This window comes from Salvia splendens, chromosome 21 (assembly GCF_004379255.2).
Source record: "Salvia splendens isolate huo1 chromosome 21, SspV2, whole genome shotgun sequence".
Classification (NCBI taxonomy): Eukaryota; Viridiplantae; Streptophyta; class Magnoliopsida; order Lamiales; family Lamiaceae; genus Salvia; species Salvia splendens.
In genome coordinates, this window is record NC_056052.1 from 17,830,426 (window position 1) to 17,855,231 (window position 24,806).

Consider the following 24,806-nt stretch of genomic DNA (forward strand, 5'->3'; position numbering starts at 1 on the left):
GTTGGTTTAAAACACGCTTTATCTTTTGGGCTAGTTGCTAACTACCTACTCTAGGTGGGAACTTAATTAAAGGTAAACAACTTAGGCAAGTAAATTAACTAGGCATGCAACATGTAAGAAAGCAATAACACTTATATTTAAAGTAAGCGGTAAACTGATCTAGGAAAGCATGTAAAAGTTGGGCAGGTACATGTGAGCGGACATGCTAAACAGTATATGACGGTGGCAGGAAATAGACATGTAGTCACATGCATTTGCAGACATTGGAAGAAATTAAAGAACAATTAAACTAATCTATCATAGAAAGAAGAGATGGAAAGCTTGCAGTGTACCATGAGGTACAAATGAGTAAAAGTCGGAAAAGAAAGCTAAAGGCGGAAAAGAAAGGTATGTCCGGACTTTAGGGAAACAACAGCTAATGATGTCCTTTGCATGCATAAGTTAAGAAAAACCAAATTAACAACTTGGAAAACACAAATTAAAGCAAATAAATATTCAAACATCTAGTTTAACTAAAAATGAAGAACAAAGCAGCAATATCTTCGTCCCTTAAGCTATGCAGCTTGAAGAAACGAAGATATAAACACGTAGTTAGACACCAAATGATGGCCAACTAACCAAGCGAAAGCACCTAATCTAAGCTACCTAGTGCAAAGAAAACATAAACTAATCTACTCATGCATTTCAAACACGATATAAATGCTGAAACAGAAACTAATTAACCAAACCTTTAGCATTTAAAACTAAAATTGGTCATTACACAAAAGCATTTAAGAACTCTAACTAGAAAGTATCATAAATCACATAGCACGAAACAAAACAAAGCTTGTAACATGAACGAAAGTTTGAATGAGTTTGCGAAAGCTTGTAACTTGAAATCTTGAGATCGAACTTGATAACATAGAGAAAGCTTGTAGATTAACTAAGAAAGCGAGTAACAAAACCTGTAAATCTAACTAGGAAAGCATATTGAAGGTTCAAAGCATGTAAAGAAAGCTAGTATATTTAACTAAGGAAACTAAATTAGAGGCTAAAAGTCTTCTTCCAAGAGCATAAGTCCCTCTTCTAAGAGCATAAATTAGAGGTAAGGCCTGGATCACGTGCAATGCACATGTGGTAGAGGTAAGGCCTTTGACGGTTACCGGTTACTGCTTCCGGTTGAAGTTCGTTACTCCACGTTACATGTCTCTCTCCCTTGCTCCTTTTCTTCATCTTCTCTTTGAGCTGTAACAAGAATATCGGTTGGTACAGAGCTGGCAGAGTTTTGAAGCTCATGCTTTGAGTGAGAGGCTTAATGGTTGCTAACTCCCTTTCAACGGAAATACACATTTGACAAGCAAAATTCATCTTCCATTCAACAATTTAGACATCAGAAGACTAAACGCAGCAAGTATAACAAGGTCCTATCAATCAAGAAACGCAATTTAATAAATATTGCAACTCGTGCAGATTTATTATGTCATTATCCTACTCTAGATTCTACTTTCTGTGGTTAGATACACTGGAAATTTAGAAGAATACAAAGGACTACATGTTTACAATTGGTGTGCCTGGTTACTCTGTTTTTGGCTTCTACACTAAATAATAGACTTCGCCTTTGTTGCCACGAGTGCCCTCTTTTTCTTTCTCTTTCTTTCTAACAAACTCTGCTTTCCCATACGTTTCTTGGCATGCTTTGATGACACAGCGGACATGGGCATCAGATTGCGGTATCTTGTTCAGTAGTCTCTCTGCCGACTTTGTATCACCTGAAGCCAAAAGAGCCTGATACATCCTGCACAAAGTTGAACAACGTGTTGCAATGAGAGGGTGCAGTTTTCATGCTCTTTACAACTGAATAGCCTAACCCGGACCTATCATCTCCCAAAACATACCCCAACCTTTCATGGTGCTAACACAGACGTTGCAGTTTGCAACATTGCAGATTGCCTTAACACTAACATCATGAGAGTTTTGTGTCTTCTCATACATTCTTTTTAACAACGGAGATATTAATACGACTCACTGACTAAATGACATGACAAGTACCAATACATAAACCCATATCTAAAGGGGGAGCCTAAAGAAGGCTCTGTAGAGTCAAATTCTCGCATGGAAAAATATTGATTGTTACTAATCTGAGAGTCACGACACTTGGACGAATCGCAATCTTTCGGCACCCACAACTTAGAAAACCTTCTCCAAATCATATAAGATAATACATACACAAGTTTTACATCTCCAATGAAATTTTAAAATGAATCATCAATCTGTTTGAGTGGAGCCAAAACTAAAAACTTTTTAAAAGTTCTCATTAAGGAAATAAACAAGATGCCTTGAAAAAGCATTTTAGATAAATGCAACAGCGAGAAAAAAAGAACGAGAAGAGAATATCCAGTTGTCAGGCAAATAAGATTTTAGAGTAACAGTTGAAATCAACTTAAACAAACCATAACCCGGAAAATTTTGAAAAGTCGAGAACATAAAGAAGCTACACAACGAAGCTGAGAACATTGTATGGCAGGCCAGCCCTCTCATATTCTTTCCAGATCAAGAAGGAACTCTTTGTATCTTTTGCACTAGTGCAAGCACTGAGGAGAAAATCCAGACTTTTCCGTGAAGGGCGAACACCAACTTCTTCCTTGACAGCTTCAAGCAAATTGAGACCAAAATGCATGTCTGTTGGTTCATGCTCCGCGCATAGACAAAAGACCTACTCCATAATAAAGCTAAATAGTATAAGGCTGCATGCAATTCAGAAAGCGGTTAAGCTTTCAGAAATGAGGAAACTTCTGGAATTGATTACCTTAGCCAGAAATTTTGCTTTTCAGGATTCTTCTTTTAGTTTATATTTTTTTCTTTTTGGTTACCTTTTATTTCCTAAAGGGCCATTTACTATGAGTGATATGATAGATACATAAAACATAGGTTTGAGTATTTAAGGATAAGATGGTCAAATAAATTAAAACTCATCTATCCATCAAAAAATAAATGGTAGATTAACTTGGATTATGTTTATCAGTGTTATTCGCCATGTAAGCCAATCTTCAAGTACAAAAGGTCTCCCAGTGGTTATGGGAACAACTTCTATCAAATATGAACTGATGCATGAATTACATTCTAATATATCCTTAGGCAACATCAATGTTCTATTTTTGTTCTTTTTGGTAATATTTATATCTATTGATTTCTCCTATACTAAAGTTCAGCAATAAGTATGAGTAGCACCAAGCAAGGTATGTAGTCGTATTAGTTCCGTGTCAGATAAAACAATACCTCATCAAACAGAACTTCCAGCGCAACTTCAGCATCAATGAACTTATCCTTTAGTTGTTTCAGCAAAATCAACAGTAGATCTAAAACAAGCAAAAGCAACTATGATCAAGAAAGTTCCCAGGAAAAAATAAGAGTTAATCGCATCTTACTGGCTTACAATGATTTTTAAATCTTCACAACAAAAACCAGACCTTTATTATTTTTCCAATTTATAAGACCGATTGATCATATTGAATCTAACATGGCTATTGGAGAATAATCCTGGACTAGCTGGCCGTCAAATTGGATCTAACATGGCCACTTGGAATGCAGTTTTATATTTGCATATAATATCATGAATTTACAAATGATTCTGACTTTTAACATGACTTCTCAATTAATTGAGTATAATCCCATTAAGCACATAAGATTTGATAATATCATGGACTTTTGGTTCTGATTTTAAACATGACTTTTCTATTAATTGTTTATAATCACATTGAGTACACAAAATTTGGTATTTATGAATTATCAACAGATCATAACATAACATCAAAAAACTAAACATCATAAAATCAAATATTCACTCAATTTTTAACTGGTGTCGCGGTTGGAAAAAATTGTAAAATTGAGGATATAATACAGAACCAATTTAAAAGTCATGTTGAAAACCAAAATAGTGTGCAAAATTCATGATATTTTATGCAATTTATGAGACAGTGTCAACTGAAGTGGCTGTGGGCTTGTCCACGTGTATTTTTCCAATTGCCATGCCAGCTTTAACTTCGACCAACTACAATGTTGTAAATTGCACAAATTATAAAGATCAATTTTGGCGCAAGAAATTAAAAGTCATGTTTTAAACTTGAAAAGTTGTGAAAGTCATGTGTGTAATTGCAATTGACCAAAAGCAATACATATATGAAAACAAGCAATTAGACAAGGAGGACCTCAAATTCTCGTGTCGAACACAATGTGAAATGACCCTGAAGCAGGCATCAACCCAATGGGGCGAATCATTCAATTCCTCAAGTAACTCCAACACTTTGTTCACCTGTCCTTCAGACTGATAATGTTCCTGTAAGAGATCAGAAGCATTTAATTCCAAGCATTCATCATTATATGGCCGTTTATCCAAACATGAAGAACTAACTTACAATGAGACATTTAATTGCTCTGGGATCTAAATCACAATTGTCTCCCTTCATTTTTTCATATAACTCAAGGGCATCAGATAACTTCCCATTTGAAGCAAGAGCTCCAACAAGCACACTGTTGATTTCTTTCAAGTATTTTGCTGGTATATTATTGCTCGATGCAACCTGTATGTATGTCAATGATATTACATTATAGCAACAAAGGTTCACTCTTGTACTGATTGCACAGAGCTGAGAGCCCGGACACTTCTCAATTATTGATTCATTTTGAAGGCAAAGAGCAACGTCTACAGGAAAGATCTCATCTTGAAAGCTCAAACAGAGATTTGAGGAGATAATGCGTACCTCTCTAGCATATTCGAAATTTCCATAGGATGCATATGCATTTATAAGGGCCATGAAAACCTGCTTTGTTGGTGTGATTCCTGATTTACTCATCTCATCATAATACTACAATGAGGTCAACACAGAAAAAATCAGGACAGGACTCTTCGAGATCTGTAAATCATGCTAATAAGAGCAGGGTATATGTCTATAATAGATGCATTTCCCAACAAAAAACCACATAAATCAGAGCATTCACAGTTGTAAATCATGCTAATAACAGCAAGAGTTACATTTCAATATATAGACAAATTTCCCAAAGAAAGGGCCACTCAAACCAGAGTTGGCTTTGTGTTGGTAGATATTTTCTTGGAACACACTAAATAAAAATAAAGTTTTCATTGACCAAGGAGGTGCTTGGTATGATGAAATGGATTGTGATTCTTGTGAAGAGAAGTGGAATAAAGGTGGGAGTGGAATGGCTAATCGCATGGATTGATAAAGGAACGACTATGCCTAATCCAGTGGGAATGATGATTCCTAATAAAGAGTCATACCAAGCAAAGGAATGGAACAAAGGTAGGAGTCACTGTTCTATTCCCTCTTCCATTCCATCATACCAAGCACCTCCTAAATTCATAAATTCATGCACGGTCGCTAAACATACTGGGACTTCTAGTACAGCTCACTTGATAGAATGTAAGAGATGCAACTCTAATGGATTACCCCTTAGTCAAAACTCAAAACTAGAAATTAAATGCATGACATGGGAAACACTTCCAATTTAAAAACATCCAACATGCTACAACTCTTGTCAAACAGAACCTAGGAGTAAAGCCATATAATTTCAACACGGAAGAAATGCAATAGTATTTGATCTAAAGAACTGCATTTCCAGAATTCCAGTATCCAACCCTTAGTTTACAAGGGGCCATGAGCAAGGAATTTCTATCCCAATAGAGTGTAGCTTATTGCTATACCAGTCAACAAGAACAAACAAAAGCTATAGACAACCTTAGCTATATCTTTTTCATGCTGGGTGTTGGCAATGAGATAGCTGTAAGTAATAGCATCAGGTTTCACGCCTGCATCTTCCATTTGTTTGAGAACATTATGGGCACTTTGAACATTTTTCTGCAAGACCCAGCAAACAGAGAATGTCAATAAAAACGTTTACAATAAGAAGCAGACACCATCACAAACAGCTAGCTATATATAAATAAAACGCCATATAGGCACTCCATATTTTTTTGTTGATTAGAATTTATGTAAGAAACTGAACTCACATGCAATTTCACAAGTCAGCTTGTGTAGGTTCATGAAAAACCTCAGTACCTAGCATTCTACAAATAGTAACCTAATATGAGGCAGAAAAATTACAACACATTTATAATCTAAGCAACTTCTTCTAAATCTTCATCTGGCCCTAACCACTGAACTAAGAATTGTAAAAACAAGCAAAAAATTTAGTATATAGTTCATAATCACGTTCTTGACCTTTGTAGCCAACCTAGGAGAACTTTAACGTAAATAACTCTTTAGTATGTGATGTCCCAACGTCTGTATACCATAATAGAATTGGGCCTTCACCCCCTTAAAAGGCCTCATAAGGGGGAGGGTTATCCACACCAATGTATATGAGACATGATCATCACCGAGTCGATGTGGGACAAGATTTAGAGGTTTAACATGCATGTTTTTGAGAAAACTTCGACACCACATTGCAAGAATAAGAACAAATTGTTAGTGCAATCAAGAACTTGAGCTACCTCACGGAAATATCCAGCTAGTATCACGTTGTACATGCCAGTTGTGGGTGTTGAGTCCTTTTTACAATCATCGATCAGTCCATATGCTCCTTCAAACTGCGGTAAAATGAAAAGTTAAAACATGTAGCTCATGCTACATATTAGGTTGATATCCTAAACCAAGGACTAACATCTTTCATCTTCACACATAGAAGTATCATTCTCCTGAATGTCTCATTATTTCGTTCCAGATTATGGTTAGATATCCTCGAATATATCTGATGGACCTGGGAATTGAAAGAAACCATATCAAATACTGAATATCATCACAAACCAAGAAGTCCAAGTTAACATGATACACATGTGCAACATATTACACAACTAACACAAGGAAAAGGGGGAGTTTCACGATTAACGAAATTAGTATAATTCCTGAATGAGTCTTTGATCAGGGAAATAGTCATCATACTCTTCCCCACATCATCAAACTTAAGACTTTTCATGAAAAATTGGCGATCAACTTTTACAGGACGCAATGTTATCAAATAGCGGATATGGCGGCACCATGGCGCTATGGCATGGCGTTCGGTGGTGGAAACGCCATAGCACCATGTCGCTGCCATAGCACCGCCATATCCGACATTTGACAACATTGCGTTTGTAATGCATTTAGGAATAGGGCATTATGCAAGAAACATGGTTGTTAGAGAGGTATATTATGCTTTATTAATTGTTTAAAGTGTTTTAGATGTTATATTTTTAATATGTTAAAAATTTTTGAATTATATATAAATATATAAGTACTATTTTATTTATTTAATTTTTGACCGTCATATCCGCCATACTAATACGCTACATCCCTGTGGCGGTTTTTAGGCAAACCGCCATAAGCCGTCGTACGAGATTGATAACATTGACAGGACGTCCTTTTATTATAATATTTTGATTACATGTAAGAACATTCGTAGATTGTACTTCATGAAATTGATAAATCAATGTAGTTAAAATAGACCCCACCAAAAATACTTTGATGTTGGGATTAAGAAGTTGAAAATGAGATAATTGACATTGATTTAGGGATCTAGCCCACAAGGCCAGTTATATGATGTTACACTATAAACCTCAGTCAGCTCATTTTCTTTCAAACGATTGATAGTGCAACATAACCACAGTTATCCAATAAGCTAAGATACCTCATTTACGCCATGCTATCATACATATACCTCATATGATATCGAACTGATACATATATGTAGTTTGTATGTTACATCTTCCAGAAACAATATAATCTCTTGATCACTTCCAGTTCAAGCCTTAAGGTTCATATGATCTCTCCCTTTACAAGCCAAATGCTACGTCTAATACTAATAACACCACATATGGCATAATGTCAATAATGTTAATACACTACAAGATAAAAACACTGACATATACATAAAATCTGACAATAATTACTTCTTATCATATCATAAGCTTCATTTTAAATTGAACATGATAGAAACAATGTCTTAGCAGTTAAACCAAAATCCAAATTAAATGGGCTCCAACTTTTCAAGGCTCTTGATCGAAATATAGAATCAACTGTGGTGGCACCGAATTCAGTGAAGGGTGAAAACAAGGATGTGCAGAATGGCATTTCATGTACTGACATGAGTGGATTTCTCTGTGTAAAACCTAGTTCAAATATTTTTAAAAATCTTTAACATACCAGCTCATCATGGTATGAACAGAATCTGATCAAAGAAATCTTAAGATAAATTGAAAATATATACAATAATGGGAACCAACTGAATTTGATATTAAAAACATCATTTGTAGAAAGTGGTAGCCAGATCAGTTTAAATTTGACTTACGATCTTATTTGAGTTAACAGTTGATGACTCAAACAATGGGGTGATTGGTAGTGTAATAGAATCTGGAAACTTCTCTTCATAATTTACAAAGTGAACTATAGGAGTTATTAGCTTCTAACAAGATACACTTTTGCAGTATGCTTATATGTCAGATACTCAGATTAAACTTCCACTTTGCAGTATTTGCATGTTTTACTCTCTCATTACCACCAAAAAAGAAAACAAATGCTAGGAAACGTTTGATGCTGAATCAACCAAAGTAGTAATTGGCTTTGCCGGACTAATTGCAATGCACTCATATACAGCAGATACTCCTTTCAACTTTATCCAAACATTTGAGGCTGAACTAACCAAAGTAGTAGTTAGCTTTGCCGGACTAATAAAAGACCCATACAGCATATACTCCTTTCAGCTTTATCCAATGTCTTCTTGTTGTTGCTGTTATTTATATTTTCCGTACATCAATATTTGCATGATCTTACTTCCTCAGTCCCCCATTATGTGTCCCAGTTTTCCATTTTGGTTCGTCCCATATTAATTGTCCCACTTCATTTTTACCATTTTTGAGTTAAAGTGGAGAGAGTAAAGTAAGAGAGATGAAGAGATAATGAAGTACTCCCTCTGCCCCTATTAAATATGAAACATTTGTTTTTCGAGGATTGTTTTGTGAGTTAATGAAGAGAGCGTAAAGTAATACTAGTATAAAAAGTAGAGATGATGTTATTTCTATTTTAGGAAACGTTTTATTTATAATGGGATAACCCAAAAATGAAAACGTTTCATTTTTAATGAGACAGAGAAATAAGAAAGAGAGATTAAGTAAGAGAGAGAGAATAAAGTAACAGAGGATTAAAGTTTTGTTTAAAGCTAAAAAAGGAAATCGATCACTTGTGGTGGTACAATTCAAAATGAAAAGTTGATCACTTGTGGTGGGACTGAGGGAGTATATAACTGTAGGACCCACATTCCACCAATTTTTTTCAACCCACTTTCTATACATTTCTTAAAGCTCGTGCCGTCAAAGTGGGACACATATTGGGGACTAGAGGGAGTATGTTGTATATAAAACTTATCATACTAACATAATAATAATAGTAGGCCAATTTGGTAGCTAACTTAGTCCCATATATAGCTTCTTTGAGAAGTATCTCTACCTCATAAATTCAATTATTCCAACTGAATAGCAAAGAATCTACTCCCTCTATTCCCGTTGTGTCATTTTTCCATTTCGGGAAGTTCCCTCATAGTTGAGTCATTTCCATATATAGCAACTTTTTTCTCTTTCTTACTTTACTCTCTCTTACTTTATTCTCTCTACTTTATTCACTTTCTACTTTATTCTCTTTTACTTTTTTATCAATTTATTTAACACACTCATCATCCATTTTTTAAACTCCGTGCCGAAAAGTTTCGCCTCAACTATGAGGGAACGGAGGGACTATATCATACACAATTAAACAAAATAGTGCATGAAATAGATCAATAGAGATGTAAATTGAAATAACTTTGAGTCATACACACCTTAAAAAACTTGCAACTATATGCAATAAGCTTTTCATATTGCACTGAAGTAGGCAACACCCCAATCTTAGTATGCAAAGCTCGGAACTTTCTGATGATACTTTCAACCTTTAACAACAAACAGAAGGCAAATTAGACAATAGAAAAAAATAAAATTTCAGTTATGATATCCCAGACCACACTCACAAGGTGTATCACAGCCAATTAAACTACAGTAAACCAAACCATATCCCCCATACCAACAAGAGGATAATGATCTGTACAATGGGGCACAAACTACCACATGAAGCACCAGAATAACTACACTAAATTGTGAAACGATCCATCCGTTATGTTGGCATGTGCTTTAAAGAAAAATTCTCTACAGCGAACCAAGCAAGTTCTCGATCAATTTTTTGTAGTTTGGCTCCTTATTCAAAATAAATGAGGTCGCATGGCAGACATGCAACCATCGGAGATGGTCTAGGTTCATGTGTGCACCTTCAAATGATAGAGAGAATATTTTAAAGTTTATATTTAGAATCAAGTGAAACAAAAATATGCAAGCTCTGGTAGTAAGACCATCAAACTTTGTGAAGATGGAAAGAGTTTGACGTTTGATACTTCACACAATAGTTCCTTAAGATGTCTCCAAATCATGTACACTTGAGGGCTTTACCAGTAGCATTCATGAAAAGTTCCTCACCGCTAAGTTAGGCATGCTGATTGCGTATTCAAGGATGAGATTTGATATGTTTTCAGCTCCGATGTCTGCACATGACCAAAAACTCCACAATTACAATCATCCAGGAGGCTAAAGCGCCAAGAGAACACCTCAAGTACAGGACAAACATAATATATTCAATGAATAATATAGTGATACAATACTACCTAAAGAGTAGGAACTAGGAAAAGACATATTTTACACAATAGATACGAGAGTACACCCTAATAGCTAGTTTCTTCAAACCACTAGGAAATTAGAGATTACATAATGCTTACTACTACTTCCGTCTTTGAAAAATAGAAACTTTTGAAATGGCACGGGTTTAATGCACAATTGGTAAAATAAGAAAGAAGAATTGGTAAAGTAAAAGAGATAGGGGGAGAAAAACGAGTAAGGTAAGAGAGATTAAGAGAAAAGTGGAAATAGAGTTAGTGGATTGTGGGGTCCACTTCCTAAAATAGAAAGTTTAGAAAGTTTCTATTTTTAAGGGCCGGCTCAAAATTGAAATAGTTTCTATTTTTAAGAGATGGGGGTAGTACATCCTACTCCTACCAAATATGATATTGATAAAAGTCATCTTAGTCAAAAATATCATGACTAATCTCATACTGCGCACATAACAAGCCCTTAATTGCAAAATTTTCAAGCTAAATGAAGACAGACTCCAGATAAAGATGGAATTCCAGAGTTACAGTTTGACAAATGTTATGCATTCTTAAACAAATTGGTCATAAATTTTTCCCAATTGAAACCTCAATCTGCAGTATACTAACCACTTCCTTTCAGCACCGACAGAAATCGTTCTGCAAAAGGTTCCAGCAAAAACTTCCCCAAACCCCTGAAGATGCACTCTGAAACTGCAACTGATGTAACTTTAGATATGTCAAGAGTTTCCAATAGCATGAGAAACTCTTCTTTCCGGTCGCTTTCATACAATGCCAGCAACAAACCCTCTGGAAGATATTTGCAGCACTGCAGTTAGATATACATTAATATGGACAAGACCTTCACCAAAATTCCAATCAACACATAGACAACGGACATCAGTTGATTCCATTTCAGAATACCAACTCTGAATATGCATATACCAGCACATATTAAGATAGTAAAAGAAAGCAAAGAAGCCATCAGAAGTGTCAAACCTCAAGAAGCAATAAATCTTAAAATTAAAAGTGTATGTCTGTCAGGAAATAATCATAAGAATTAATCAAAATACAAACATATAAACAAAAGATGACAAATTTTGAAAAGAAGGAAAGATAATCAATAAGGAATGGATGGTCATCAGGAGATGGGGAAAAGATCATAAGGCTTAAAGACAGAACAAAACACACAGATATTGTTTGTATGCTTTGAAGGAGAAGAAACAAAGAGCAATGAGACATATATGTGTGTAGGTATCTCAACCTCCCGAATATAGTAATGTTAAATGGACTGGTCAAATGCCAATAGAATATAGGTTTGGACAGACAATGCACACCCTCAACTTTCAATTTAGGGGCGAAACCATTTCACAGAGCAGGAGAAGATCATGTATTAACCATACATACTAGAGAAAAAAGACTGTCCCAAACTCAGAGATTGTGAAGAGCATGACCTTCACATTACATTCCCCAAAATAATTAAGAACAAAAAAGGCAGACGAAGGATAAAAGGATAAAGGGAGAAACTAAGCACTCTGTACTGTAAAGACTGAAGAAGCTTACCTCGGCGATAATAATTCTCATCACGTTCAGTTGCAATAGAAAGGCAAAGTTGTTGAAGTGTATCAACATCATCAACTCTCACCCGTAGTAGCATTTCATAATAAGTTAAGCGCGGAAGTGAATTGGGATTTGTCTTCTCTAATTAGTTCGTGGAAGAAAAAGAACTCATCTGACATCTCAAAATCGATTAGATACATCAGGAACTGGCCATACGTTTTTTCTTCTATCTGAAAACCTGACTCTCTAACCCTTAAGAATAATTGATAGGCCTTATAAATCTCACGTAATGAAACATCTTCATCTGTGGTTTCTCTTGCCTTCTCTATGCATATCTTGATTAGCATATTAAATTCATCCAGGCCATTTTCTCGTCCTAACTTTCCAAACAATGCAACAGTTTGATCTGACCCCAGTTTTGTGGCACACATTTTGACGAGGCGTTTGTAGCCAGGATCTTGTCCGTCCTTAAACACCCACTTCTGCTTCTTAACATGTGAGATTTCTTTCCTCCACTCTGAAGCGCAGTTGTTTGACAGATTATCCAACCATGGCATCACCGTAACACTTTTGACTTGCAGATACTCTTGGTCCTCGTCATCATCCCAATTCAAGTCCATTTCATCTGCAGCTAACAGAAATTTCAGCTTCCTGACTAACACCAGAGGGAAAGGAATTCTCTTAAGCTGATAAAATCGCCCGTACTAGTAAAAGATGGTCCTCAGGAGTAAATGAAGTTAATAGAAGGACAAAAACATCTTTCATACAAAATAGTGTGACTGAAAAAAAAACATCAAGTTGAAAAGGGCTAAACAGATGGCTCACATTTACATTTACATTTACATTTACATTTACATTTACATTTACATTTACATTTACATTTACATATCCATAGTCAGTATTAACAGAATCCACCTGAACTGCGTTGTATATAACTAAAACTGAAAACCAACATCCGTACCATACAATACGCTGGATGCATGTGAAGCCAGTTGGTCCGCAGATTCATCTATGGCAAAAAAATAAAATATAGAAATTAGGTAAAAATAAAAATTGATGAATTGGCATAAAATTGTGCATTTTACCGTCTTTATCTACGCAATCCGAGGTCAAGCTACCACAGACAATAGAGCCGAGAGAGGAATTGGGAACAGGTGAAGAAGACGAAGAAGGAGGATTAAGAAGTGGTGAAGAAAGCGGCGCTTTGAATTTGGAGAGAAGAAGGCGTTGGTTTGATTCACGTTTGGTGTTGTGATGGGCGGCGGGAGAGGAGGGTTTGACGGATGAGATGTAGCCTTTCAGGCGAACGTCATCGGAGGAGGAGGAGGAGTTGTTGGGAGAAGATAAGTGTGCACGTCTCTTCCTCCTGGCGGCGGAGGTTTTAGTGCGGCTAAATGTTATGGCGGCGGCGGCGGAGCGGAAGAGAGAGGCTAGGTTTTGAGTCCTTTGTAAAGTGCCATTCATTGCAGATTGAGCAGGCAGAGATGGACATGCCTGAGAGTGGATTTTGTTTCCCTCACTTTCTTTTGAATCAAATCTTTATCTATAACTGGAAATCCATGTGGGAACTCTTGTGATCAATTCAGTCACCTCTCATTTGTATATTATAACTGGAAATCCATGTGGAAATCCATAAAACCTCTTATTTAAAATTTTAGCAACATATCATAGTGTTTTACTAGATTGATAATTATTTTAAATTGATAACTGTTTCAACAATCTAAAGTTATAAATGTCAATACGAAAACATTTGTATTTTGACTAAATGCAGTTGACATACGTAGTCAAAATACAGTTATAACTTTAGATTGTTGAAACAGTTATCAATTTAAAATGTTAACTGCATTTAATCAATTGATCGTATGCCACATATCATATTGGTACAAAATATTTACATATATTACACAAGAAATATAATCAAATACAAACTTTAAATATTGTACAAATTTCAAACTATGATCTGGATCATTGGAAAATATCAACATATGACAAAATAATAACAACATAAAATGTCAACACAATATCAACGGTTGATGATGCATTGACATTGTGTTGACACTGCGTTGACATTTCTTATTGTTGTTATTTTGTCATTTGTTGACATTCTTTAACGGTACATATCATAGTTTGGAGTTTGTACAATATTTGCAATTTGCATTTTATCATTACCCTATTATACAAATAGTTTCATTCATGTTCCAATTTAATACATTATGTCGTATAGGTTGGATGTCATTAACTCTTTACCTGTACATATTATAAAATGATGATGAAATTTTTTATACCAAGGTAAAACATGATAGAACATTTTGTATCAACATGAAACAATGATAAAGGCTTTTTTGCTCCTAGGCAAAGAGTTAACGATATCTAAACAAAATAATGGAATGTATTAAAATAAAACATGAATTATTTTTTTTGTACGAATAATTTATGTAATCATCAAACTTTTTTGTACCAATATGAAATAAATGTGATGCATTTTATGTATGAGTTGTGTAATTATCGATATCGCGGAACACTATGGTGACACCATAGTTAGAGTGAGTGACAACCTACCACTATTAATAGCAATCTCATCTCTCAATTGTATGGATGAGATTGTTTTGTATGATTAGAGTACGGATCTCTTAATTGTATGTATGATTAGAGTACGGATTGCTTGCTTATGAAGAAAATAGTGCTTATAAGGGTAATTTTGTCACTTTACCTAAATTTGCTTGTATGGATTTCGTATGTCAGTTTGCTTGGTTGCATTTTTTTATTGCTTGCCTCTGAATCGAAAATTGCATAACACTGTCATATACTCCGTGTTTCATTAGTTGTTTTATTTTCGTAGCTTAAACGGATTTCGTATCTCAGATGCTTAGTCATATGTGTTCTATTGTTTGCTTCAATGTCATTGATTCCATGATTAGTCATATGTGTTTTATTGTTTGCTTCAATGTCATTGATTCCTTATTACTCATTAATGTTCTAAAAATAATGATAGCTCACATATTGCATGTGAGCTATGTCAATTTAGACAGAATGACAAAAATACCCTTATAAGACCATCCACAATGGCTTTCGCCCAGCAATAGCCAGCCATAGCTCAGCCACAAACTCCTCCTGCCACATCATCAACACTAAAAATCTCTCTGCCTCATCATTAGGACAAGCAAATAGCCCAACAATAGCCTAGCCACATCACTCCTAATTATATAAAACAAATAATTAACAATCACACAAAATACGGAATTACATTTACGACACAGATACGCGAAAATTCAATAATATTATTTAAATTAAAAAAAAGTACATTAAAAAAATACATTAATTTAAAAAAAAGTACATTAAAAATACATTAATTTAAAAAAATTACAAAAAATACATTAATTTAAAAAAAATTACATTATTTAAAAAAAACCCGACCTCCGCCTCACTCTTGGTCTCCGTCACCCCCGTCGCCGCCGGTACCCCCCGTGCCCCCCCGGTCTTCAAATCGTCACGCATGCTCACGAGCAATGCGTGAAGAAAGCTCTTCTCCTCAGGGTCCTCTGCCGCCTTCCAATCGGCTAAGATCTTGACCATCTGAGCACGCGTTTGTTGACGCGTGAAGAATTTGAGATCCTCTGTCGACTGGCCAAGGGGGGATGCCGACTGGACCTCCTGGGATCCCCCGGCGCCCCCCTCGCCTCCCGTTGCGCCCGCCTTTGACCAACCAGGCGAGTTCGGCGAGCGAACGATGGAGGGGACGGGAGCTCCTGAGCACCCTCGGGGAGGTCGTGGTAACCACCGCTGCTGCCGCTGTAATCACCGGTATAGTTTAGTCGTTGCTTCTTCGGCCAGCCAGCGTCGACACATGCCCGGAACTTCTCGGAGTCGTTCAGCACCTCATAGCAGTCCCAGTAGGTGAACTCCTTATACAACCCGGGCTGGGGGAAGGCTTTCTCCGCTATCCTCCTTCAGTCATCCTCCGTTTGGCCACTGCTCTGCATGCGGAGGGCATGGCCGGTAACCCCCCCGACATACTCCCCCCCGGCGATCTCCCCCCGGCTGCCATCCCCGGGCATCATCTGCTGCCACGGGTACATGTTGTAGTACCTGGGCATCGGACCCCATACACCTCCCACGGGTATCGGGGGAGTTTGAGACCCGCTCGTCATTGGAGTACCTTCGTTGTTGTTCTCCGTTTCACGTTGTTAATCTTGTACAGAAATTAAGATAGAGAGAGTACTCGTTAAAACAAGTGGTGCGAATGAAAATGACGTGCAAAGCGCGTATATATAGTGTTTCGAAAAAAAAAATCGTTTGCCGATCGCTCGCCGGTCCGGAGCCTGCAATGGCGGCGAGCGGACCGGCGAGCGCATCGCCCAGCGCTGGCGAATCGGCGTGCGCTCGCCGATTTTTTCGCCAAATTGGCGCTCGCCGGTTACAATGGTTCGGCGAGCTAACCGGCGAGCGCCAGAGATCGGCTAGCCGGTCCGCTCGCCGCCATTGTAGATGCTCTAAGCAATATTTTCTTCATAAGCAAGCAATATGTACTCTAATCCTACAAAACAATTCCATCCATCCATTTAATAGATCTGATGGCTATAAATGGTGGTAGGTTGTCACTCTAATTTGGATTGTCATTTTAATACATACCTAGAGTCATATAGGTATATAACTTTCAACTCAAAGTTAGACAAATATCCCACCTATGTCTGCCATTTAAACACACGTTTTAACTTGTAGTGAGATTTAGGAAATTGTTTGACTTTGCAAAGAAAAATGAGTGAAAAAGTTAGTGGAACATGAGTCTCGGTTTTATATACTCCATCCGTCCCATAAAAATATGTCCTATAAATATATGGGCATTTCCATTTATAGAAAATTGTTCCCAACTCATTACCCGTATACATCAATTTATTTACAACTTATATCACTATGACCCACTATTACTACTCATTAAACACTAATAATAATATGGGTCTCACTATCCACTAACACTATTTTAACTCATATTCTTCTCATCTCTCTTACTTTACCAATTGTGCATTAATTCTCGTACTATTTCAAATACACATATATTTATGGGATGGATGGAGTATTAATTTTATCATAGAATGTAATTGTAATGAGTTAGTGAAGTAGATGGGCCCACTAACTAAAATGGAAAAAAATAGTACTTGTGTTTTTAAAAAAGTGAGCAATCCAAAATAGCATAACATGTCAGATTTTGGTGGACGGGGAGCACTTTGCAACCGTTCCCTACCTCAATGGATGTAAATGTTAGGGTTTTGTATACTAGAAATCACCTTTCGAGTGATTGGATACTGTAAAACTCTAATTGTTATTTTCCAATAAATGCAACAGATTATTTTTTGTCATAATGTTGTTATGTTTTACATTTAATGGTTATTTATTGCTTATTTAAATGTATAAGCAAACGTAACAAAGTCTAAGTCTTTGTTTTAGTAGACCGGTTGTGGGCGTCGTCCAATTTAAGGTAACACGGTCAGTTCTAAACAAAGAAAAAATAAAAATTTCACAACCTAGATAGGCCTAGACTACCTATCGTGAAAGGTTGCAATGTCAGTCTGATTATTTCTAAGCCTTATTGAAATAAGATGACGTTGGTGTGGTATAGCACTGAATGGATCTAACAGCAAGACGAGTCTTTATGCTATCTACTGAAAGACGAGGTCTTGATAATTAATTTCTTAATCAATGTACGTTAGCATTGAGCATACGATATTGAGTATCTACTACTTTGACTTACCAAAGGTGCGGGTTTTTCGTCACCCAACGATCCAGGTATATTGGGTAGTAGCGATCATTATCTAGCGGTGCTAGGATTGCTATTAAGTTGAATCGTGCGCGAGGGGAGTCTCGTTTGATAACATCCACAAGGAGCTCGAAACAAGGTTTTATTATTCGGAACCTAGCTAATTGGAGTTTAATTACTCCATGAATAATAAATAAGAGTTTCTTGCTAAGTCCACTCTTGGAGATTAAAATATGTTAATTAATTAAGTCCATAGCAGACAATAATTAATTAATTGATGTTTCTATCTTAAGCGCGGGAAATAAATTAAATGCAATTAAAGGAAACATTGAATACTTGTAATTTTAGATTTGGAAGGCAGTGCAATATTACTTCTGTAGTGGCTGCTTGTAATATTCCAATATAAACTTATATTAAATTGTGGGTTCAATTTAATTGGTAAAAAGCTAATTGGGTGTGGCCTGTTCCAAATTCTTCCTTAGATCCCTGACTGGGCCCAATATGTGACTTAATATAAATAGGAGAATAAAGGAGACAGAAAATACACATTATTACTCTATCAAATTTTTGTCCCCCTCTAAGAAAGAGAGAGCTCGAAATTTTGCCTCCTCCGTGAGCTAAGTTCTGTCTTCGTTATTCAAGTCCTAGTACGTTGGTGAGATTTGCCCACACAAATATCAGCGTATAGTCCGGGACACCAGTCAGAAGATCCAAGGTCGAGTATTGAAGATCTTCACGTGGAGACGGATCAAGCTATCATCGATTATTGATTGAATCAACGAGGTAAATTGGCTAATTCCGTAGTAAGCATATTTTAGGGATTTTATATGCTAAAGCATGTTTAATTCAAGTTATGAGCATGATACATGTTATAATTACGCAAATAGAATTTGTCTAAATAATCTGCTAAATAGATCAAATTTATGTGATCATTAAATGTTGCACGCTTCCGCTGCCAACCCCTTCAATTGGTATCAGAGCCAGTTTTTGGCTCTGATTATTTGGATTTAAATTCATGTATGCATGTCCAATTTGATTGCGAATAATGTTCTTGTGTTTTGTTTAATTTTTATGCATGCTGAACTCAAGAACTATCGAATCAAAGAACTTGAATTGCTCGAACGTACCACGTGCGATCGGGGTAGGGACGTCGAGACAGTGGGAGCCGAGGACTCGCGATCACAGGGCGACGCGCAGGCGAGCTAGGGCTCGTGCGCGCCGCAGGCCGACACCGCATGACCCAGACGCACCCGAGTTAAGGTCGACACGGTGGAAGGCATGGCGCGGCAGTTCGAACGAGAACGTGCCGAGGCGCCGAGCCGCCAGACCGAGAACCCTAGGCGGCGCTGGCCGAGAGCAGCCGCGCTGTTGCGCGAGCTACTGGCCGGGAGCGCGCGCCACCCAGACAATCGGATAGGCCGAGACGGGGGTCCGAGCTGGCCGAGAGCAGGCCCGCCAACGTGCGTTCTGCTAGCCGAGAGCTCGAGTAGCCCGACGGAACGCTGGCCGAGAAGCGTCGGCACCCGACGAGCCGAGACACCGAGACGGGGACTCGCCGCTGGCCGAGAGGAGCCGCGCCTCAGCGCACGCTCCTGGCCGAGACGCTGGCGACACCCGATGAGCCACTGGCCGAGACACTGGCGCGCCACCTGCGCCAGTGGCCTAGACGCTGCGTGCGTCGTGATTCGACGACGAACTCGTCGAATCTTCGTCGTTCATCGTTCGTGCGAACCTCGTACGTGAGATAACGATGAAGGATTATTTTAATGATTATTTAATTATTTTATTAAAAGATATCATTAAAATATTATTATTTAATGGAAATAAAATCTTTTTGGAAGATTTGTCTAGATTTTTGGAATATTTTTATTATTTTCTATATCTATGGAAATAAATAATATTATTTTATTCCTAGGTGATATAGATGAGAATAATTTAATAGTTTCCTAATATTTATCTAGACCTTAGGAATATTTTTATTATTTTCTATATCTATGGAAATAAATAATATTATTTTGATTCCTAGATGATATAGATGAGAATAATTTATAGTTTCCTAATATTTATATATCTAAGATCCTAAAAAGGATAGATATGTATGAATACATTAAATAATAAAATATCTCTTCCTAATCTTGAACAATGGAATTAATTTGAATTTAATTTTTCATGTCTTATTAAGAATTAAATAATTTATTTTAGACATATCTTATAGTAGACATGAATAAGAATTATATTCTAGAACAATAATTTCCTAAAGGAAGATACCAATTAATAAAAGATTTAATTATCCAGCAAATTAAATACCAACAGAATTTAATCAAGCCTTTCTCTGCCCTAAGGCTAAGGATAATTAAAGAAAAACCATAACCCAAATATCTAAGCTATAATTACGAACTCAACGTTTGTATATGGTCTCCACCAATTGGTCTACAATTTATGAAGCCTTTTTCTAATATTATCGCCACCTGTGGGGACAATAATCCTAAGAAATAGCAAGTTCATATGGCGGACTTCTCAAATATAAATGGTATGAACTAGAATGTGGTTTCCAATATTACCGCCACCTGCTCTGTGGGGACAATGATCCTAAGAAACTACGAGATTCAAAAGTTCACACAGGATTTATGAGATAGCTTGATCTTGTTAGCAGCACATAAGCATTGTTATGGGAGTGTGTTGTAGAAATGAGATTCTATAATGCTAAATTCGGTGGTCTTGCTTAGGCAACATTAGACGGCCATGCCACTCTGTGGTCTCTGGACTATTCGTCGGTGTTGTGACCAGCGACTGATGGAAGACTACTTTAGAGAAAACCCCGTTATCCGCCAGAGATTTTCCGCCGCCGATTCAGAATGTCGCAACGACTCTTCATCCACATAGCGATGACATTGGCGCATCGGTACAGGTGCTTCACACTGCGACGTGATGCTAGCGGCCGAACCGGATTATCGACATATCAGAAGTGTACCGATGTAATTAGGCAGCTTGCCTATGCCGGTCTCGCTGACATGTTCGACGAATACCGATGTAATTAGGCAGTATCGATTGCATGCACTGGGAGTGGAGGAACTGCCCGGTGGCTTGGAAGGGGCAGTTCACTTCTGGATTCAAAGGGAGACACCCCACGATGATCCTGGAAGCCGTTGCTTACTACCGTTTGCGAATCTGGCATGCGTATTTTGGTGTCGCAGAGTCGAACAACGACATCAACGTTCTACAGTAGTCTCATCTCTTCAATGACGAGTGTCGAGGTGAGGGTCTGACGGTCAGATTTGTGGCCAACGGCACGCAGTACAACAGGGCATACTATTTGGCCGATGGGATATACCCTCGTTGGCCCGTGTTTGTCAAGATGATCCGTAAACCGGTTGGGCCTAAGCAATTTGTGTGATGTCGATAATTTTCGTTGTATAATTTTACCCCTTTCTATAATACAACAAAGATTTGGTTTTAATTTTTTTTATTATTAAATTATGCATTTTTTTAATAATTATTGTAGTTCGATAATTTTTATTGTAGTTAAATTAAAATACCTCAAAAAATGAAAAAAAATTAATAATTGGTGGCTTGGGCTTGTCCACTATAGTGTGAACAAGTATTTTTGGTGGCCCGGCCAAGTTTCGTGGCCTAGGCCAAGTTTTGTGGCCTAGGCCAAGTTTTGTGGCTTGGCTTAGGGCAACGGGCTCTACTATTGTGGATACCCTGAGACTGCTAATACAACCTCATTGTGGTAAAAATATAATGTACTCCCTCCGTCTCTAATAATTTGTCACCACTTGACTCGACACGGGTTTTAAGAAATGTAATAGAAAGTGAGTTGAAAAAATTAGTGGCATGTGAGTCCTACTTTTATATATTAGTTTTATAATAAAATGTGAATGTGAATGAGTTAGTGGAATGTAGGACCCACTACCAAAAATGGTAAAAATGAAAGGTGACAATTTTTAGGGATGGATGAAAATGGAAATAAGTGACAAATTTTCAGAGACGGAGAGAGTATTTAAAATATCAAATTCTGAACGGTTTTCATTCGATGTGTTTCACTTTGTAGCATCATACCTCTCCAACTTGCGAACTCTAGTGAATCCAGAGTGTCACTGAAATTATTTGAAGGTACATCTAAAACTGAAGATCTGGCTAACTTTTAATGCATGTCAAGTCTCTATGAAATCTGTTGGAACGCAACACACGAACCTTCAAGTTCTCTGTCAGCGCCATGCAAGGGAAACCATCATCAAAATTGTTGTTTCCAACATTCGTTACATCATTCTTCACAATTTTCCAACGACTTAGGAATCACCAAAGTTGTTATCACTAACATAAAAGGTTTTTAAGACACACTCCTCAATTTTTCATCAGGGAAACAACATTAACATTGACACTTGAAAGTAATGATTTGTTGGAGATATAGCTATAAAACACTAACCGGGCGTAATACAACTTGAGAGAAGATCGAAGAAAGAAAAAACAGAAACGAAAATTACAATTGAAATTCGAAACTGTAAAGATGAACTTAGCCGAGTCGAGGGAGGCCTCTTTCCGCAAGACGAGATACGCCCCGGTAGTGTTTTCGGTTTTAGCACGTCGTCCCCAAAGATAAAACGGCTACGTCTCGTTCGTTGCAACACCGCAGTTGGAACGAGCTCCGGCGAACTGGAAGAGGAAGAGCTTCGAAAAGACTATGCAGAGAGGAAGTATGCTTGTGATGGATATTCAGTGTGTGAAATGTAGTGGAATGGCTATCCTATTTATTGGCCAAGCCACAATGCAGGGTCAACCAAGCCATGAAGGCTCATCATGGTGCATTCGTAACCGTCGGCGGTTACAAACTTGTGGCAGGAGTGTGCCTTTCGCGTGTGGAGCGTGTGGATTTCTCACGTGGCAGCTTTGACTGTGCCACGCTTGACGATGTGTCAAGCCACTTGGATTGCTGACTCAGCGGTGGTCTAAAAAGATTACTACGGGTCCAGACCCGAGCCCAAAGACCACCTAAAGACCAATTGCCAAGATTCAAGTCCAAGATCAAGACCGAGACCGAGACCGAGGCCAACGGCCCACGAGCACGGGCTCGGGCGGGCGGGCGGGCGGCGGCGGCGGCGCGCGCGTGTGAGCTCTTTCACCCATCTTGGTCTACTATAATTATTAAGTAACATAAAGTCACTTAATTTAAGCACATTAAACGATGTGTCACTTCTCCTAGTTAATTATTCCCTATCCTCAAACTCCAAGCTTTAATTAAAAGCTAATTTGCCCAACTTTAATTCACTATTTCTCACTCACCGGAAACGGATTTGAGAATGTGAATATATTACATTTATCTACGTAAAATGTAGATCGACGCTATATCATTTAATTTCACAAAATTAGATGTCTCGTCACTTTTATTATTTGGTCAAAATCCATTGACCGGGCATATTTTATTCCATGATTTCTACAATCCCCCACATGAGTGGAAATAGCCAAATGCATATGTATGCAGACACAAGCTCAACCCTCGGGAGGTATATAAGCATAAGGATATGTAGTTGTTGGCTTTGAACCCTCCATAGTCGACACCATCGGATACACGGGCGGCTTAGTAGCACGATGCTTTGAACTAATCCCCCACGGCGTGCACCGAGACAATGGTGTTAACGCTTAAACACCTCAAACTCATCCGTTCTCATGTTTTATGTCCTTTGCGGCCTTGGACACCACTTTGGGTTCATAAGTGTTATTTGAAGCGGCCTCACTTCACACTTATATAGGTGATTCCTAATCGAGTATCTTGCCTTACTCGGTCTCCTTGAGAACTCAATCTCCTCGAGATCCTTTAGGAGTCATTAAAAGTCATAGACTTAGCCTCATCACTAGACAAGCTTTCCGACACTCTATTGCTCTCTAGGGAATAGATATAGTTGAGTGTTTCTCATGAACTCTCATAGCTTAGTTGTTCCTTTGAACCAAGTTCTTGGGATCTCCAGTCATCATGGTTGGGTTACCACTATGATAATTCTTTAGTTTGTGGATTTCAAACTCATTCCCTCTAGCAACTTATTCATTTGATCACGGTTTAACCCTTTGGTTAGCGGATCCGCTAGATTATCTATTGACTTCACATAGTCAATTGTAATCACCCCTGTTGTGATCAAATGTCTCACGGTGTTATGTCGTCGACGAATGTGTCGAGACTTCCCGTTGTACAAGCCATTATTCGCCCTTCCAATAGCGGCTTGGCTATCGCAGTGAATCATCACCGGAGGCACAGGTTTAGACCAACATGGAATGTGCTCGAGGAAATTCTTAAGCCACTCGGCTTCCTCACCAGCTTTGTCTAAAGCTATGAACTAGGATTCCATAGTTGATCGGGCTATACAAGTCTGTTTCGTGGATTTCCACGAGACAGCAGCACCCCCAATAGTAAAGACATATCCACTAGTGGAAAGTGAGTCTTTATTATCGGATAACCAGTTCGCATCACAGTACCCTTCAAGTACCAGGGGGTATCTTGGAAAATGCAGCCCATGATTTTGAGTATGTTTTAAGTATCTCAAAACCCTTTCAAGAGCTTTCCAATGTTCTTTGCTTGGAATACTCGTGTAGCGTGCTAACTTATTCACGGCGCAAGCAATATCGGGTCTCGTACAATTAGTCAAGTACATAATGCACCCGATAACCTTCGCATAATCTTCTTGTGCGACAGGTTCGCCTTTGTTCTTGCTAAGGTGAACATTTAGCTCTATAGGCGTCTTAGCCGGCGTGCTGTCATAAGCATTGAATCTTTTTAGCACTTTCTCCACATAGTGAGATTGTGTTAAGGTGATTC

At 37.8% G+C, this 24,806-nt stretch overlaps 1 pseudogene; it reads right to left on the reverse strand.

Annotated features, from left to right (window-relative positions):
- Positions 1-1,410: 1,410 nt before the first annotated feature.
- Positions 1,411-13,858, reverse strand: LOC121785142 (annotated as a pseudogene).
- Between the last annotated feature and the right edge of the window lie 10,948 nt (positions 13,859-24,806).